General features: G+C 36.2%; 1 protein-coding gene across 1 annotated transcript in view; it reads left to right on the top strand.

The window, feature by feature from the left end:
* The first annotated feature begins 1,649 nt into the window (after positions 1–1,649).
* The window catches only part of LOC128698455 (apolipoprotein D-like), a 27,622-nt gene continuing 14,000 nt past the window's right edge, over positions 1,650–15,271 (top strand). Inside the window, exon 1 of the mRNA XM_070103786.1 lies at positions 1,650–1,997. The gene's annotated coding sequence lies outside the window, so the exon portion shown is untranslated. The remainder of the gene's footprint in view (positions 1,998–15,271) is intronic.

Raw genomic sequence — 15,271 nt, 5'->3', positions numbered from 1 at the left:
TATATATATATATATATATATATATATATATATATATAATTATACCTACGAACGAGTGTTATTGATCAATAACAACACTGCGACTAGCCAAGGATTCGAACATGGGTTCGAATCCTTGACTAGTCGCAGTGTTGTTATTGATGCTGTAACCCACAGGACCATACAATATATATATATATCTTTCTTTCAACACACCGGCCGTATCCCACCGAGGCAGGGTGGCCCAAAAGGAAAAACAAAGCTTCTCCTTTTAAATTTAGTAATATATGCAGGAGAAGGGGTTACTAGCCCCTTGCTCCTGGCATTTTAGTCGCCTCTTACAACATGCATGGCTTACGGAGGAAGAATTCTGTTCCACTTCCCCATGGAGGTAAGAGGAAATAAACAAGAACTAGTAAGAAAATAGAAGAAAACCCAGAGAGGTGTGTACATATGCTTGTACATGTATGTGTAGTGTGACTTAAGTGTAAGTAGAAGTAGTAAGATGGGGTGTACCTGAAACCTTGCATGTTTATGAGACAGAAAAATGGACACCAGCAATCCTACCATCATGTAAAACAATTACAGGCTTTTGTTTTACACTCACTTGGCAGGACGGTAGTACCTCCCTGGGTGGTTGCTGTCTACCAACCTACTACCTTTAATATCAATATATATATATATATATATATATATATATATATATATATATATATATATATATATATATATATATATATATATAAATATACCCATATATATATATATATATATATATATATATATATCTTATATATATATATATATATATATATATATATATATATATATATATATATATATATATATATATATATATATATATATATATATATATATATATATATATATATATATATATATATATATATATATATATATATATATATATATACGTGCGGCCAGCATTAACAGCCTGGTTGATCAGACCCTGACACACCACGAGACCTGGTCACAGACCGAGCCGCGGGCGGGGGCGTTGACCCCAGAGACCCCTCTCCATTTATAATCCAAGTATACACACACACACACACACATTTATATATATATATATATATATATATATATATATATATATATATATATATATATATATATATATATATATATATATATATATATATATATATATATATATATATATATATATATATATATATATATATATATATATATATATATATATATATATATATATATATATATATATATATATATATATGACTCGGAATTGAAAAGATTTAAATTACTCGAGGGAATAAAGTTTTAGTTCTGTACCCGTTACGTGGCAATAATAATCATTTTCCGCTTATTAGGCGGAAATTGTGGTGCTTCCCGCAGGTGTGCACACCAGGTGAGACTTTCCACAGATTCGTCTGTCGCCATGATGGTTACAAAACGTCTTCGTTTTCCTGTGCATGTCACGAACTTCCACAATTATTATCCATACAATTGTGGATAGCACGTATTAATAGTAATATTCTTCTAATGGTAATTACATGTAGATATACAAGGATGCCTGAGTGTGTATGTCAACTACAAAGGTAGTTAGTGAGGGGAGGCAACGCGAAGTAGAAGTCAGTGCCACACCTGGACGGTGTTGTAATGTGTATTCACGAGAACATTGTTGTCTCAGTAACGTTGAAGTCGTGACCCAGAGTAGGAGCGCCAGCCGCGTCCCGGAGTAGGAGCGCCAGCCGCGTCCCGGAGTAGGAGCGCCAGCCGCGTCCCGGAGTAGGAGCGCCAGTCGCGTCCCGGAGTAGGAGCGCCAGCCGCGTCCCGGAGTAGGAGCGCCAGCCGCGTCCCGGAATAGCAGCGCCAGTTGCGTCCAGTACTAGTAGCGCCAGTCGTGTCCCGGTGCAGCAGCACCAGTCGTGTCCCGGTGCAGCAGCACCAGTCGTGTCCCGGTGCAGCAGCACCAGTCGTGTCCCGGTGCAGCAGCGCCAGTCGCGTGTTCTGCAACTTTAGTCAACACTACGGTAATACATTCTGTTACTTGGTAATACATATATCATTGTTAACATAATTTTAGTTAAAGTGACTACGGATGGAAAGTTAAAACTACTGAATGGTCAGGTTAAAACTACTGGATGGTCAGGTTAAAACTACTGGATGGTCAGGTTAAAACTACTGAATGGTCAGGCTAAAACTACTGAATGGTCATGTTAAAACTACTGGATGGTCAGGTTAAAACTACTGGATGGTCAGGTTAAAACTACTGAATGGTCAGGTTAAAACTACTGCATGGTCAGGTTAAAACTACTGGATGGTCAGGTTAAAACTACTGGATGGTCAGGTTAAAACTACTGCATGGCCAGGTTAAAACTACTGCATGGTCAGGTTAAAACTACTGGATGGTCAGGTTAAAACTACTGAATGGTCAGGTTAAAACTACTGGATGGTCAGGTTAAAACTACTGGATGGTCAGGTTAAAACTACTGGATGGTCAGGTTAAAACTACTGAATGGTCAGGTTAAAACTACTGGATGGTCAGGTTAAAACTACTGGATGGTCAGGTTAAAACTACTGGATGGTCAGGTTAAAACTACTGGATGGTCAGGTTAAAACTACTGAATGGTCAGGTTAAAACTACTGGATGGTCAGGTTAAAACTACTGAATGGTCTGGTTAAAACTACTGAATGGTCAGGTTAAAACTACTGGATGGTCAGGTTAAAACTACTGAATGGTCAGGTTAAAACTACTGAATGGTCAGGTTAAAACTACTGAATGGTCAGGTTAAAACTACTGAATGGTCAGGTTAAAACTACTGAATGGTCAGGTTAAAACTACTGGATGGTCAGGCTAAAACTACTGGATGGTCAGGCTAAAACTACTGAATGGTCAGGTTAAAACTACTGAATGGTCAGGTTAAAACTACTGGATGGTCAGGTTAAAACTACTGAATGGTCAGGTTAAAACTACTGGATTGTCAGGTTAAAACTACTGGATGGTCAGGTTAAAACTACTGAATGGTCAGGTTAAAACTACTGGATGGCCAGGTTAAAACTACTGGATGGTCAGGTTAAAACTACTGGATGGTCAGGTTAAAACTACTGGATGGTCAGGTTAAAACTACTGGATGGTCAGGTTAAAACTACTGGATGGTCAGGCTAAAACTACTGAATGGTCAGGTTAAAACTACTGGATGGTCAGGTTAAAACTACTGGATGGTCAGGTTAAAACTACTGGATGGTCAGGCTAAAACTACTGAATGGTCAGGCTAAAACTACTGGATGGTCAGGTTAAAACTACTGAATGGTCAGGTTAAAACTACTGGATGGTCAGGTTAAAACTACTGAATGGTCAGGTTAAAACTACTGGATGGTCAGGTTAAAACTACTGGATGGTCAGGTTAAAACTACTGGATTGTCAGGTTAAAACTACTGAATGCTCAGGTTAAAACTACTGGATGGTCAGGTTAAAACTACTGGATGGTCAGGTTAAAACTACTGAATGGTCAGGTTAAAACTACTGAATGGTCAGGTTAAAACTACTGGATGGTCAGGTTAAAACTACTGAATGGTCAGGCTAAAACTACTGAATGGTCAGGTTAAAACTACTGCATGGTCTGGTTAAATCTACTGAATGGTCAGGTTAAAACTACTGCATGGTCTGGTTAAAACTACTGGATGGTCAGGTTAAAACTACTGAATGATCAGGTTAAAACTACTGGATGGTCAGGTTAAAACTACTGTTAAAACTAATGGTCAGGTTAAAACTACTGGATCAGGTTAAAACTACCAGGTTAAAACTACTGGATGGTCAGGTTAAAACTACTGGATGGTCAGGTTAAAACTACTGGATGGTCAGGTTAAAACTACTCAGGTTAAAACTACTGGATGGTCAGGTTAAAACTACTGGATTGTCAGGTTAAAACTACTGAATGCTCAGGTTAAAACTACTGGATGGTCAGGTTAAAACTACTGGATGGTCAGGTTAAAACTACTGGATGGTCAGGTTAAAACTACTGGATGGTCAGGTTAAAACTACTGGATGGTCAGGTTAAAACTACTGGATTGTCAGGTTAAAACTACTGAATGCTCAGGTTAAAACTACTGGATGGTCAGGTTAAAACTACTGGATGGTCAGGTTAAAACTACTGAATGGTCAGGTTAAAACTACTGAATGGTCAGGTTAAAACTACTGGATGGTCAGGTTAAAACTACTGGATGGTCAGGTTAAAACTACTGAATGGTCAGGTTAAAACTACTGGATGGTCAGGCTAAAACTACTGAATGGTCAGGTTAAAACTACTGGATGGTCAGGTTAAAACTACTGGATGGTCAGGTTAAAACTACTGAATGGTCAGGTTAAAACTACTGGATGGCCAGGTTAAAACTACTGGATGGTCAGGTTAAAACTACTGGATGGTCAGGTTAAAACTACTGGATGGTCAGGGTAAAACTACTGGATGGTCAGGTTAAAACTACTGGATGGTCAGGTTAAAACTACTGGATGGTCAGGCTAAAACTACTGAATGGTCAGGTTAAAACTACTGGATGGTCAGGTTAAAACTACTGAATGGTCAGGTTAAAACTACTGGATGGTCAGGTTAAAACTACTGAATGGTCAGGTTAAAACTACTGGATGGTCAGGTTAAAACTACTGAATGGTCAGGTTAAAACTACTGAATTATCAGGTTAAAACTACTGGATGCTCAGGTTAAAACTACTGAATGGTCAGGTTAAAACTACTGGATGGTCAGGTTAAAACTACTGGATGGTCAGGTTAAAACTACTGGATGGTCAGGTTAAAACTACTGGATGGTCAGGTTAAAACTACTGGATGGTCAAGATAAACAATCCCTCCGTTCAAATCAAACTACTCTTGGTATTTTTAATAATAATAACATAAATAACAGAAATCTTTATGTCTCCCAGTATATAACACAACTTATACAGACCATAGATTACATCAGTGACACTCTATATAGAAAGTCCCTGGTTATGTAGAGCATTTCCCTCAACTTGGGCTAATTGTGTCCCTGGGATGTGACCCACACCAGTCGACTAACACCTAGGTACCTACTTACTGCTAGGTGAACAGGGACAGCAGGTATCTTAAGGAAACACGCCCTAATGTTCCACCTGTACCAAGAATTGAACCACGGAAGCCTCGGTGTTTACTGAATACTATTAGATTCATATGTAAAAAAATTTAGGCCTGTGGATCCTGGAGGAAAAGAGAAGTGTGTTCGTATCCTTCACTGTTATATAATATAATAATCTTTATTTACTACCAGTACATGTACAAGGTATACAGACCATAGTTGACATCAGTGACATACTACTATATAGAAAGCCGCTTGTTATCCTGAGCATTTCCCGTAAATTATGTCAGTTTTGTCCCAGGATGTGACCCACACCAGTCCACTAACACCCAGGATGTGACCCACACCAGTCCACTAACACCCAGGATGTGACCCACACCAGTCCACTAACACCCAGGATGTGACCCACACCAGTCCACTAACACCCAGGATGTGACCCACACCAGTCCACTAACACCCAGGATGTGACCCACACCAGTCCACTAACACCCAGGATGTGACCCACACCGGTCCACTAACACCCAGGATGTGACCCACACCAGTCCACTAACACCCAGGATGCGACCAACACCAGTCCACTAACACCCAGGATGCGACCCACACCAGTCCACTAACACCCAGGATGTGACCCACACCAGTCCACTAACACCCAGGTACCCATTTTACTGATGGGCGAACATAGACAACCGGTGTAAGGAAACACGCCCAGTGTTTCTACCCTCGCTGGGAATGGAACGCCGACCCAGGCCATGTGAAGCGAGAGTTTTAGTGGTCAGGCCAATATGTGGTCACATTGTGTCAGTAGTAGTATACTACGAAACCATTCACATAATAATAGTGTACTATCATGGAATACGGCTCAGCGACTGTGTCCTGCCAAGGCAGGGTCACCCGTAGAAGAAAACACATTCACCGTCATTTAGTTGATGTAGTCGCTGACATGTCCGTGTTTACTTGCGTCTGCTGTCCCTGTTCACCTAGCAGTAAGTAGGTACTTGGGTGTCAGTCACCTTACACCTGCTGTCCCTGTTCACCTAGCAGTAAGTAGGTACCTGGGTGTTAGTCACCTTACACCTGCTGTCCCTGTTCACCTAGCAGTAACTAGGTACCTGGGTGTCAGTCACCTTACACCTGTTGTCCCTGTTCACCTAGCAGTAAGTAGGTACCTGGGTGTTAGTCACCTTACACCTGCTGTCCCTGTTCACCTAGCAGTAAGTAGGTACCTGGGTGTCAGTCACCTTACACCTGTTGTCTCTGTTCACCTAGCAGTAAGTAGGTACCTGGGTGTTAGTCACCTTACACCTGCTGTCCCTGTTCACCTAGCAGTAAGAAGGTACCTGGGTGTTAGTCACCTTACACCTGCTGTCCCTGTTCACCTAGCAATAAGAAGGTACCTGGGTGTTAGCCACCTTACACCTGCTGTCCCTGTTCACCTAGCAGTAAGAAGGTACCTGGGTGTTAGTCACCTTACACCTGCTGTCCCTGTTCACCTAGCAGTAAGTAGGTACCTGGGTGTCAGTCACCTTACACCTGCTATCCCTGTTCACCTAGCAGTAAGAAGGTACCTGGGTGTTAGCCACCTTACACCTGCTGTCCCTGTTCACCTAGCAGTAACTAGGTACCTGGGTGTCAGTCACCTTACACCTGTTGTCCCTGTTCACCTAGCAGTAAGTAGGTACCTGGGTGTTAGTCACCTTACACCTGCTGTCCCTGTTCACCTAGCAGTAAGTAGGTACCTGGGTGTCAGTCACCTTACACCTGTTGTCTCTGTTCACCTAGCAGTAAGTAGGTACCTGGGTTTTAGTCACCTTACACCTGCTGTTCCTGTTCACCTAGCAGTAAGAAGGTACCTGGGTGTTAGTCACCTTACACCTGCTGTCCCTGTTCACCTAGCAGTAAGAAGGTACCTGGGTGTTAGCCACCTTACACCTGCTGTCCCTGTTCACCTAGCAGTAAGAAGGTACCTGGGTGTTAGTCACCTTACACCTGCTGTCCCTGTTCACCTAGCAGTAAGAAGGTACCTGGGCGTTAGCCACCTTACACCTGCTATCCCTGTTCACCTAGCAGTAAGAAGGTACCTGGGTGTTAGCCACCTTACACCTGCTATCCCTGTTCACCTAGCAGTAAGAAGGTACCTGGGTGTTAGCCACCTTACACCTGCTATCCCTGTTCACCTAGCAGTAAGAAGGTACCTGGGTGTACCTGGGTGTTTTTCTGGCTTAATTAAGCGTGGTGCGTGGTATGCGTGTTAGTACACACGGAGAAAGTCAGGCACCATCTGTCTAACATCTGTCTGCCGGCTCGCACCACCTGACATAAAACAATCACGAGAAGTTGGCAAATATATATTATCTTCTTCCTTGGGAGAAAGAGAAGAATAAATCTAAAAACATTACTGTATCAGTGGAATGATTATTACTGTATCAGTGGAATGATTATTACTGTATCAGTGGAATGATTATTACTGTATCAGTGGAATGATTATTACTGTATCAGTGGAATGATTATTACTGTATCAGTGGAATGATTATTACTGTATCAGTGGAATGATTATTACTGTATCAGTGGAATGATTATTACACTATAAGTGGAATGATTATTACTGTATCAGTGGAATGATTATTACTGTATCAGTGGAATGATTATTACTGTATCAGTGGAATGATTATTACACTATAAGTGGAATGATTATTACTGTATCAGTGGAATGATTATTACTGTATCAGTGGAATGATTATTACTGTATCAGTGGAATGATTACCATTGTATCAGTGGAATGATTATTACTGTATCTGTGGAATGATTATTACTGTATCAGTGGAATGATTATTACTGTATCAGTGGAATGATTATTACTGTATCAGTGGAATGATTATTACTGTATCAGTGGAATGATTATTACTGTATCAGTGGAATGATTATTACTGTATCAGTGGAATGATTATTACTGTATCAGTGGAATGATTATTACTGTATCAGTGGAATGATTATTACTGTATCAGTGGAATGATTATTACTGTATCAGTGGAATGATTATTACTGTATCAGTGGAATGATTACCATTGTATCAGTGGAATGATTATTACTGTATCTGTGGAATGATTATTACTGTATCAGTGGAATGATTATTACTGTATCAGTGGAATGATTATTACTGTATCAGTGGAATGATTATTACTGTATCAGTGGAATGATTATTACTGTATCAGTGAAATGATTATTACTGTATCAGTGGAATGATTATTACTGTATCAGTGGAATGATTATTACTGTATCAGTGGAATGATTATTACTGTATCAGTGGAATGATTATTACTGTATCAGTGGAATGATTATTACTGTATCAGTGGAATGATTACCATTGTATCAGTGGAATGATTATTACTGTATCTGTGGAATGATTATTACTGTATCAGTGGAATGATTATTACTGTATCAGTGGAATGATTATTACTGTATCAGTGGAATGATTATTACTGTATCAGTGGAATGATTATTACTGTATCAGTGGAATGATTATTACTGTATCAGTGGAATGATTATTACTGTATCAGTGGAATGATTATTACTGTATCAGTGGAATGATTATTACTGTATCAGTGGAATTATTATTACTGTATCAGTGGAATGATTACCATTGTATCAGTGGAATGATTATTACTGTATCTGTGGAATGATTATTACTGTATCAGTGGAATGATTATTACTGTATCAGTGGAATGATTATTACTGTATCAGTGGAATGATTATTACTGTATCAGTGGAATGATTATTACTGTATCAGTGGAATGATTATTACTGTATCAGTGGAATGATTATTGCTGTATCAGTGGAATGATTATTACTGTATCAGTGGAATGATTATTACTGTATCAGTGGAATGATTATTACTGTATCAGTGGAATGATTATTACTGTATCAGTGGAATGATTATTGCTGTATCAGTGGAATGATTATTACTGTATCAGTGGAATGATTATTACTGTATCAGTGGAATGATTATTACTGTATCAGTGGAATGATTATTGCTGTATCAGTGGAATGATTATTACTGCATCAGTGGAATGATTACCATTGTATCTGTGGAATGATTATTACTGTATCAGCGGAATGATTATTACTGTATCAGTGGAATGATTATTAATGTATCAGTGGAATGATTATTACTGTATCAGTGGAATGATTATTACTGTATCAGTGGAATGATTATTACTGTATCAGTGGAATGATTATTACTGTATCAGTGGAATGATTATTACTGTATCAGTGGAATGATTACCATTGTATCAGTGGAATGATTATTACTGTATCTGTGGAATGATTATTACTGTATCAGTGGAATGATTATTACTGTATCAGTGGAATGATTATTACTGTATCAGTGGAATGATTATTACTGTATCAGTGGAATGATTATTACTGTATCAGTGGAATGATTATTACTGTATCAGTGGAATGATTATTGCTGTATCAGTGGAATGATTATTACTGTATCAGTGGGATGATTATTACTGTATCAGTGGAATGATTATTACTGTATCAGTGGAATGATTATTACTGTATCAGTGGAATGATTATTGCTGTATCAGTGGAATGATTATTACTGTATCAGTGGAATGATTATTACTGTATCAGTGGAATGATTATTACTGTATCAGTGGAATGATTATTGCTGTATCAGTGGAATGATTATTACTGCATCAGTGGAATGATTACCATTGTATCTGTGGAATGATTATTACTGTATCAGTGGAATGATTATTACTGTATCAGTGGAATGATTATTACTGTATCAGTGGAATGATTATTACTGTATCAGTGGAATGATTATTACACTATAAGTGGAATGATTATTACTGTATCAGTGGAATGATTATTACTGTATCAGTGGAATGATTATTACTGTATCAGTGGAATTATTATTGCTGTATCAGTGGAATGATTATTACTGTATCAGTGGAATGATTATTACTGTATCAGTGGAATGATTATTACTGTATCAGTGGAATGATTATTACTGTATCAGTGGAATGATTATTACAATATAAGTGGAATGATTATTACTGTATCAGTGGAATGATTATTACTGTATCAGTGGAATGATTATTACTGTATCAGTGGAATGATTATTACTGTATCAGTGGAATGATTATTACTGTATCAGTGGAATGATTATTACTGTATCAGTGGAATGATTATTGCTGTATCAGTGGAATGATTATTACTGTATCAGTGGAATGATTATTACTGTATGAGTGGAATGATTATTACTGTATCAGTGGAATGATTATTGCTGTATCAGTGGAATGATTATTGCTGTATCAGTGGAATGATTATTGCTGTATCAGTGGAATGATTATTACTGTATCAGTGGAATGATTATTACAATATAAGTGGAATGATTATTACTGTATCAGTGGAATGATTATTACTGTATCAGTGGAATGATTATTACTGTATCAGTGGAATGATTATTACTGTATCAGTGGAATGATTATTACTGTATCAGTGGAATGATTATTACTGTATCAGTGGAATGATTACCATTGTATCAGTGGAATGATTATTACTGTATCTGTGGAATGATTATTACTGTATCAGTGGAATGATTATTACTGTATCAGTGGAATGATTATTACTGTATCAGTGGAATGATTATTACTGTATCAGTGGAATGATTATTACTGTATCAGTGGAATGATTATTACTGTATCAGTGGAATGATTATTACTGTATCAGTGGAATGATTATTACTGTATCAGTGGAATGATTATTACTGTATCAGTGGAATTATTATTACTGTATCAGTGGAATGATTACCATTGTATCAGTGGAATGATTATTACTGTATCAGTGGAATTATTATTACTGTATCAGTGGAATGATTACCATTGTATCAGTGGAATGATTATTACTGTATCAGTGGAATGATTATTACTGTATCAGTGGAATGATTATTACTGTATCAGTGGAATGATTATTACTGTATCAGTGGAATGATTATTACTGTATCAGTGGAATGATTATTACTGTATCAGTGGAATGATTATTACTGTATCAGTGGAATGATTATTACTGTATCAGTGGAATGATTATTGCTGTATCAGTGGAATGATTATTACTGTATCAGTGGAATGATTATTACTGTATCAGTGGAATGATTATTACTGTATCAGTGGAATGATTATTACTGTATCAGTGGAATGATTATTGCTGTATCAGTGGAATGATTATTACTGTATCAGTGGAATGATTATTTCTGTATCAGTGGAATGATTATTACTGTATCAGTGGAATGATTATTGCTGTATCAGTGGAATGATTATTACTGCATCAGTGGAATGATTACCATTGTATCTGTGGAATGATTATTACTGTATCAGCGGAATGATTATTACTGTATCAGTGGAATGATTATTACTGTATCAGTGGAATGATTATTACTGTATCAGTGGAATGATTATTACTGTATCAGTGGAATGATTATTACTGTATCAGTGGAATGATTATTACTGTATCAGTGGAATGATTACCATTGTATCAGTGGAATGATTATTACTGTATCTGTGGAATGATTATTACTGTATCAGTGGAATGATTATTACTGTATCAGTGGAATGATTATAACTGTATCAGTGGAATGATTATTACTGTATCAGTGGAATGATTATTACTGTATCAGTGGAATGATTATTGCTGTATCAGTGGAATGATTATTACTGTATCAGTGGAATGATTATTACTGTATCAGTGGAATGATTATTACTGTATCAGTGGAATGATTATTACTGTATCAGTGGAATGATTATTGCTGTATCAGTGGAATGATTATTGCTGTATCAGTGGAATGATTATTACTGTATCAGTGGAATGATTATTACTGTATCAGTGGAATGATTATTACACTATAAGTGGAATGATTATTACTGTATCAGTGGAATGATTATTACTGTATCAGTGGAATGATTATTACTGTATCAGTGGAATTATTATTGCTGTATCAGTGGAATGATTATTACTGTATCAGTGGAATGATTATTACTGTATCAGTGGAATGATTATTACTGTATCAGTAGAATGATTATTACTGTATCAGTGGAATGATTATTACAATATAAGTGGAATGATTATTACTGTATCAGTGGAATGATTATTACTGTATCAGTGGAATGATTATTACTGTATCAGTGGAATGATTATTACTGTATCAGTGGAATGATTATTACTGTATCAGTGGAATGATTATTACTGTATCAGTGGAATGATTATTACCGTATCAGTGGAATGATTATTACTGTATCAGTGGAATGATTATTACTGTATCAGTGGAATGATTATTACTGTATCAGTGGAATGATTATTACTGTATCAGTGGAATGATTATTACTGTATCAGTGGAATGATTATTGCTGTATCAGTGGAATGATTATTACTGTATCAGTGGAATGATTATTACTGTATCAGTGGAATGATTATTACTGTATCAGTGGAATGATTATTACTGTATCAGTGGAATGATTATTGCTGTATCAGTGGAATGATTATTACTGTATCAGTGGAATGATTATTACTGTATCAGTGGAATGATTATTACTGTATCAGTGGAATGATTATTGCTGTATCAGTGGAATGATTATTACTGCATCAGTGGAATGATTACCATTGTATCTGTGGAATGATTATTACTGTATCAGCGGAATGATTATTACTGTATCAGTGGAATGATTATTAATGTATCAGTGGAATGATTATTACTGTATCAGTGGAATGATTATTACTGTATCAGTGGAATGATTATTACTGTATCAGTGGAATGATTATTACTGTATCAGTGGAATGATTATTACTGTATCAGTGGAATGATTACCATTGTATCAGTGGAATGATTATTACTGTATCTGTGGAATGATTATTACTGTATCAGTGGAATGATTATTACTGTATCAGTGGAATGATTATTACTGTATCAGTGGAATGATTATTACTGTATCAGTGGAATGATTATTACTGTATCAGTGGAATGATTATTACTGTATCAGTGGAATGATTATTGCTGTATCAGTGGAATGATTATTACTGTATCAGTGGGATGATTATTACTGTATCAGTGGAATGATTATTACTGTATCAGTGGAATGATTATTACTGTATCAGTGGAATGATTATTGCTGTATCAGTGGAATGATTATTACTGTATCAGTGGAATGATTATTACTGTATCAGTGGAATGATTATTACTGTATCAGTGGAATGATTATTGCTGTATCAGTGGAATGATTATTACTGCATCAGTGGAATGATTACCATTGTATCTGTGGAATGATTATTACTGTATCAGTGGAATGATTATTACTGTATCAGTGGAATGATTATTACTGTATCAGTGGAATGATTATTACTGTATCAGTGGAATGATTATTACACTATAAGTGGAATGATTATTACTGTATCAGTGGAATGATTATTACTGTATCAGTGGAATGATTATTACTGTATCAGTGGAATTATTATTGCTATATCAGTGGAATGATTATTACTGTATCAGTGGAATGATTATTACTGTATCAGTGGAATGATTATTACTGTATCAGTGGAATGATTATTACTGTATCAGTGGAATGATTATTACAATATAAGTGGAATGATTATTACTGTATCAGTGGAATGATTATTACTGTATCAGTGGAATGATTATTACTGTATCAGTGGAATGATTATTACTGTATCAGTGGAATGATTATTACTGTATCAGTGGAATGATTATTGCTGTATCAGTGGAATGATTATTACTGTATCAGTGGAATGATTATTACTGTATCAGTGGAATGATTATTACTGTATCAGTGGAATGATTATTACTGTATCAGTGGAATGATTATTGCTGTATCAGTGGAATGATTATTGCTGTATCAGTGGAATGATTATTGCTGTATTAGTGGAATGATTATTACTGTATCAGTGGAATGATTATTACAATATAAGTGGAATGATTATTACTGTATCAGTGGAATGATTATTACTGTATCAGTGGAATGATTATTACTGTATCAGTGGAATGATTATTACTGTATCAGTGGAATGATTATTACTGTATCAGTGGAATGATTATTACTGTATCAGTGGAATGATTATTACTGTATCAGTGGAATGATTACCATTGTATCAGTGGAATGATTATTACTGTATCTGTGGAATGATTATTACTGTATCAGTGGAATGATTATTACTGTATCAGTGGAATGATTATTACTGTATCAGTGGAATGATTATTACTGTATCAGTGGAATGATTATTACTGTATCAGTGGAATGATTATTACTGTATCAGTGGAATGATTATTACTGTATCAGTGGAATGATTATTACTGTATCAGTGGAATGATTATTACTGTATCAGTGGAATTATTATTACTGTATCAGTGGAATGATTACCATTGTATCAGTGGAATGATTATTACTGTATCTGTGGAATGATTATTACTGTATCAGTGGAATGATTATTACTGTATCAGTGGAATGATTATTACTGTATCAGTGGAATGATTATTACTGTATCAGTGGAATGATTATTACTGTATCAGTGGAATGATTATTACTGTATCAGTGGAATGATTATTGCTGTATCAGTGGAATGATTATTACTGTATCAGTGGAATGATTATTACTGTATCAGTGGAATGATTATTACTGTATCAGTGGAATGATTATTACTGTATCAGTGGAATGATTATTGCTGTATCAGTGGAATGATTATTACTGTATCAGTGGAATGATTATTTCTGTATCAGTGGAATGATTATTACTGTATCAGTGGAATGATTATTGCTGTATCAGTGGAATGATTATTACTGCATCAGTGGAATGATTACCATTGTATCTGTGGAATGATTATTACTGTATCAGCGGAATGATTATTACTGTATCAGTGGAATGATTATTACTGTATCAGTGGAATGATTATTACTGTATCAGTGGAATGATTATTACTGTATCAGTGGAATGATTATTACTGTATCAGTGGAATGATTATTACTGTATCAGTGGAATGATTATTACTGTATCAGTGGAATGATTACCATTGTATCAGTGGAATGATTATTACTGTATCTGTGGAATGATTATTACTGTATCAGTGGAATGATTATTACTGTATCAGTGGAATGATTATAACTGTATCAGTGGAATGATTATTACTGTATCAGT

This window comes from Cherax quadricarinatus, chromosome 88 (genome assembly GCF_038502225.1).
Source record: "Cherax quadricarinatus isolate ZL_2023a chromosome 88, ASM3850222v1, whole genome shotgun sequence".
NCBI classification, from domain to species: domain Eukaryota; kingdom Metazoa; phylum Arthropoda; class Malacostraca; order Decapoda; family Parastacidae; genus Cherax; species Cherax quadricarinatus.
The sequence above is the reverse complement of the archived record's forward strand: the minus strand, read 5'-3'. Positions and strand labels throughout refer to the sequence as shown.